Here is a 6438-nt window from a genome sequence, read left to right on the forward strand (position 1 = left end):
AGAAAGCTCCTCAGGCACAGACACATCTTTACAGTGTAAACAAGTATTCGGTAACACTAAGGTAACAGCACAAAGATGTTCTGGACAGTTCAGTTCATTCCCAGAAGAGTGCTCTGTGCCTGTTACAAATGGCCCCCTGCCCTGCACTCCGTAGAAACTGATGGTACCCATGGAAGAATGGTCTCAGAATATCTTAAAACTCAATCCCTGCAGACAACCCGGAGTACTGTGTTGTGTCCCCTTTAAATTGGTGAGCTCTCTTGCCTAGCAGAGAGGAGGAAGAAAGATCTCCCAACTCCCTGAAAGGACTCCTCCAGGCTCTTCCCTGATTGGGCATGTGTGAACGAGACTCTTACATGTTTTTTGAAACATTCTGAAATGAACTGTACCCAGAACTCAGGTGTCTTTGACAGCTTGGCAGTGAGCCTTTGGAAGGTCAGGGGAGGATGCATTTCCCCCAAGTCTCCAAGCTGACTTGTCTTCATGATTCACCCTTACAGCCAGCCTTCCTGACTTCAGTTTCAAGGTGGACAGAATGAATTCACTTAGCCTTCTAGGTATTGTGGGGGAATACCAAAGAGACAATGCCTGTGAAAGTCTCATGACTTCTCCAAAGGATACAATAAGGACCCAAAACATTGGTGTCTCACATGAAAGATACAGCTTAAAACTTTCAAGTCAGATTGAGAACACAGGTAGAGCACTTTTCTGGTGTGGCCAAGGCTGTGGGCTCCATCCCAAGCACCACAAGAATCCAAAAGAGAGGCTGGAGATATAGCTCAGTGATAAAGTCCGTGTTGGCTTAAGGGTAGGGCTCTTGCCTAGTATGCATGAGGCCCTCAGTTCAATGCCCAGCACTGAAAAAAATAAAATGAAATAAAATCAGGTTTGTAGATCTCCAGGGCTTCTCCACTGAAAAACTCAGTCTTTAGAGGCAGGGAAAAGAATGATCTTAGCCTTCTTAGAACCCAAGCAATTTAAAGAAAATAGATGGAGCTAGAAGGCTCCCTGAAAAAGAAAAGGAGAAAGAAGTGTTCAAACTGCTATGTGGGGAGCAGTGTTTGACATCCGAGGAGATCCCTATAAATGACACTTGTCTATCGCAAAAACTAATAGGGAGACAAAAACTTTACGTGTGGTGCCTTGAGGGTGGGCATCCTGCGACAACACAAAATCCCAACATTCATCAATGAGGGAAAGAAGACTTGGGGATAACCAGGCACCACTCAGAATCAGAAGGTCTAGGAAGATGTTTGAATAACGTCTCTTTGGGTGACAAAGAACAGAGAGCCAGCTAGTTCACGGAATACACTGAGAGGGGAAACCAAGCTCCTGTCCATGACGAACTAGAACTTCAGCTCGGAACCCCCTACCCACATGCTGTTGTGTATGCTGAGAGTCTGAGGTGTATTCTCCTGCTTTGTAACCCCTCCAAGCCTGCTCAGCAAGCTGAATTCTTCCTGTTTCACAGGTTAAGGGGGAAAAAAACTGAAGTTCCAAATGGTATGAAGGTCACTTGGTTGGTGGGGACACTCCGGCCCAGCTCTGGCCTCGAGTATCTCCTACACAGTGGCAAAAGTCAGCCACTGAACAAGGTTCTTCCTCCACAGACAGAGTCAAATGTGGTCTTAAAGGACAATCTACTCTGCTAGTCACTCTAATGAGGGAGGGATAGGAAGGAAGAGTGTCAGGAAATGGAAAAGTGCGAGAGTGAAGAAGAAATGTCACCAGTCTGAGAACAGTAGGCAGAGACCGAGGGTGGTGCAGAAAGACAGAATCCAAGGCCATAGAAAAGCATTCACTTTAAAGGATCGATTTCTGTCCCCTTTGTTCCAGTACCAGAAATACCTATTTTAATATATACATTATTATTATATAATATATATTAAATATAAATGTGTGTGTGTGTGTGTGTGTGTGTGTGTGTGTGTGTGTGTGTGTGTAGCTGTTCCAGCAACAGACAGAACAAGAACCCTTAGTTCAAGGCCTTTCCAGAGCCAGGTGAAATGTCTTCTAGTCTCTCCATGCCCCCAACATTTCTATTACCAAAGAAGAGGGGCAGAAGTCCAGACACACCACACAGACGACCTGGAAACCCAAGTTTCACTTGAACTTCAGGAAAGTCCATGTCAAGCATGATGGAGCTGATGGCAGGACCACTGTGAACTCAGCACAGTCATATTCAAAGACAGGGACAGCAACCGAGATCAGAATCAGACCCTGAAGAGAAGTCACAAAGAAGAGCAGAAAAAGAAATGCCCGCACGCAGTCTAGAGGCCTAGATACACACACAGGGAGAAAAGGAGACCAGAGAGAGAAAGGAAGGCCGCCTTGTTTGTTCTCATGAAGGACATCTGGATTTCTCAGTGAGATCCTGACTTGGGTCTCTTCCCTATTTTCCAGCTGGACCCAACCATGCAGCTCCTGGCCAGAGGGGCCATGAGTCAGCCGCAGATTGGAGCTCAGTCCCTCTGCCCCTGTGCTCTGCTCTCTGCCAGACCACACAACCTCCCTCCCCACCCTGCCAAGCTGACTTAGCTCCTCATCCAGGTAACACACTTCAAAGGCACCAGGGTAAGCTGGAACAGTCTGGGCCAGCCTCGGGACAAGAACTGATTCCAAAAGGCTCTGGCCCAAACATCCCTCATCAATTTTCCTGAATGTCTTTCTCCACTTGCCTCACTTCCCTCACACTGTGAATAACCCCTGGAAGTCAGGAGTGGAAAACCTAATTTTTCATGAGAGCCGTCAGGCTTCTCTTCTGTGCTGCCGCTCTGAGTGGCTTTATTATCATGAGGTTGACCAGATGTCAGCCAACATCAAAGCACAACCCTACAACAACAGTTTATACCTTTTTCTCTGGAGTTGGTCGTATTTTCTAGGACAGTCAGAAGACCAGGCGAGGGGCCTAAGTGACCAAAGAAATAGGATATCAGTCAGGTTGTCACGAGAAGCTCACAAATGGCTCTTACAGCCAATAGACCACCTCCTTGAATCTCTCTTAGAGGATGCTGCTTTGTGTCCATTCTTCCATAGAAAAGTGTAGTGTCTTGCAGCCAGGTACCACATTCACTTATGTGTCCCTAGTAACACAAAGTAGAGCAAGGTGCCTGGTGCCAGAGTGAACTCGGCAAGTATCTGCTTACTTGAGTTTGTTTGCTGGTGGCTTCCTGGGACTTTTATGTAACTATAGAACTGGAGAATCATGAAAAATAACTCAATGTAGCTTCCTCATCTACATTCTTCCCTCATCTTTGTCTGTGTTTGTGTTTTGTTTTAGTCTGCTTTGTAATGGAGACAGTCTTTCTTCCATGTCAGACCTATTGTTTTACCAGTGGTCAACTTGAGAATGAAAATGAAGTTGCCCTACTTATCCTTGTGAAGGGCAGAACTCTAAGATAACCCCTGATGGCTGAAGCTCTTGTACAAATCCTTCCCCCTGAGTGCTGGTGGGACCTTTAGGATGGGATGCTCCTAACCACTAGATGATGGCAAGACATAGGACATGGCTTCTGAGCTCAGGCTACCTTACAGGGCAAAGGTGGTAGGATTTGCAAACATAATGCAAATACCTAAGCAGTTGACTTTTGAATACTCAAATGGGGAGACAGGTACTTGAGAAATTTTTTTTATGACAAACAAAAGTAGGTAGGAAGATGAAGAAACATAATCAAAAGAACTCCAATATAACTCAATAACAAAAAGACAAGTAACCCAATTTTAAAAGGACAATGGAGCTAAGTAGACTTCTTTCCAAAGAATGACCAATAAATACATGAGAATATTCTTAGATAAACACAAATCAAAATTGCAGTAAGATTCTGTGCCATACCCAATAAAGCAATTATAATAAAAAAAAATAAGACAATGTGTTGTCAAACACGGAAAATTGGAGTCCTGGTATATGTTGCTCCAGGAAATATACAAAGGTGCTGCTGCTGGCCGCAAACCAGTCCATACCAGTCTGACAACTCCTCAGAGAGTGAAACGCAGAGCTAGATATCATATGAACCAGCCATAGGAATGTCACTCAAGAAAATGAGAAGACATATCTGTACAAAACTTGGTATATAAATGTCGGTAGCAGCATGACTCTCTCACAGATTTTTAAAGTTTCTTTACTTTATGCATATGAGTGTTTTGCCAGAATGTATGTATATGTACCATGTGCATTCCTGATGCCAGTGGAGGCCAGAGGAGGGCACCAGTCCCCCAGTACTGGAATTACAGATGGTTGTAAACCACCGTGTGGGTGCTGGAAACTGAACCCAGGTCTTCTGCTCTTAACTACTGAGCTATCTCTTCTGCTCCATAGCAGCATGATTCTTAAAAGCCAAAAAAAAGGCCACATTTCTACCAGCTGATTAATGGATAAACAAAATGTGATATTTACATACAATGGGGAAATCATTCCACCATAAAAAGAGATGAGGTCTCATTCAGTTGCCCTGGCTGAACTTGAATTCACTCTGTAACCCAAGTATGTCTTGAACTAGAAGTTCCCCTGTTCTCAGCTTCTGAAGTAACTAGAATTATAGGCCTACACTGCCAGACTTAGTTGTTTGAGTGTATTTGTTAAGGTGTAAGACTGGAGATTGTCCATAGACATAATATTGTCCCTGAAGCTGAAAAGCCACATGCTCATCATACAGTCATGCATCATTTAAAAATGGGGATATATTCTGAGAAACATCTTGTTGGGCAATTTTGTCATACAAATGTCAGAGTGTACCTGTGCAGTCCTAATGGGAGCCTACCACATGCCAGGAAAAAAAGTGTGTGTGTGTGTGTGTGTGTGTGTGTGTGTGTGTGTGTGTGTGTGTGTGTGTGTATGCGCGCATGCATGCGTGCGTGCATGTGCGTGTGTTATAAAATATAAAGTTTATATTGTATTATGACTAGGGCTATGATGCATAAAACAATGCAAGAATAAATTAACCACAAGAGAAAATGATACAATCAAGAGACATGGTAACCATGAGATGATGACCTTGCTTATGGCATAATGCTTTGCAATATGCTCTGTGTATATGTGTGTGTGTGTGTGTGTGTGTGTGTGTGTGTGTGTGTGTGTGTGTGTGTGTGTGTGTGTGTGCAAATTCCTATATGGGCAAGTGCACTTGTGTCTATAGGTATACACATATAGGTATATGTATGTGTATATGCATACGGAAGTCAAGAAATAACTTCAGACACTATTCTTCAGGTCCCTTCCACTTTTAAAGCTAGGGTCTCTCATTAGCTTGGAACTTCAGCAAGTAGGACTAGACTAACTGCTCATGAGATTCCAGAGCTCTGCCTGTCCCCAGTTTTCATTCTGCCATCACTGGGATGGCAGACATGTGCCACTAGACCCATCTTTTTACGTAAGTTTGGGGCAGTCAGAACTCAGGGCCCGGCACTTGCAAAGCAAATGCTTTACCCACTGAGCCACCCCGCTGGCCCTTAGAGTATGTTTTTTAAAAAATGTAAGTAGGTAGAATTCATTCTAACAATGGAAATTATGTATAAATACATAAATCAATAATGTAGTTTTTGTTACTAGTTTCAGCTTTCTCAAAGTTGAGATGTTTAAAAAAAAAATAGACAGTGATATTCAAAGTTGGAGGCTCAGAGAAAAAAAAAAAAACATTTTCCACATTAAGTCTTCCCCAACTAGGTAAATCCCATATTTTTTCTCCACTCAGCCTTTCCACTCTTGGACAGGTGGATGGATGGATGAGTGGATGAATGGGGGATGGATGGATGGATGGATGGATGGATGGATGGATGGACAGATGGATAGATGGATGGATGGATGGATGGATGGATGGATGGATGGATGGATAATGGATGATGGATGTGTGGATAGGTGGATGGATGGATGGATGGACAGATGGATGGATGGATGGATGGATGGGTGGATGGGTGGATGAGTGGGTGGTGGGTGGATGGATGGATGGGTGGATGGATGGATGGATGGATGGATGGATGGATGGATGGATGGATGGGGTAGATGTTTATAGTTAGTTGAATGATGTGTGCTTGGCAGCCAATTGTTTCATTTATCTTTTCCAAGTCTACAGGAGCAGAAGTTTCTAGTGAGTCATGTTTATGCTGTGTAGAATACTCATTCACCAACAAACTGGTAGCTAACTTTCCTGACCCCATGGTGTCTCATCTGTATGTGAAACCTCTGACCTCTGATACACATACAAATATATAAACTGACCGATATGTAGAGATAGATAGATAGATAGATAGATAGATAGATAGATAGATAGATAGATAGATAGATAGATAGATGAGCATAGGCTGTTCATGTTACATACATGTGTTGACTTTGTGGTTTTGTCCACTGGGTCTCTCTCAACTGGACAAAGAGCACATCTCAGCTTGGTGAACAGCCTAAAAGAAGCTCCAGAGGAACAGGTCTGAGATAGTTCCAAAGCTATTCAC

Source organism: Peromyscus maniculatus, chromosome 13 (assembly GCF_049852395.1).
Source record: "Peromyscus maniculatus bairdii isolate BWxNUB_F1_BW_parent chromosome 13, HU_Pman_BW_mat_3.1, whole genome shotgun sequence".
Lineage (NCBI taxonomy): Eukaryota > Metazoa > Chordata > Mammalia > Rodentia > Cricetidae > Peromyscus > Peromyscus maniculatus.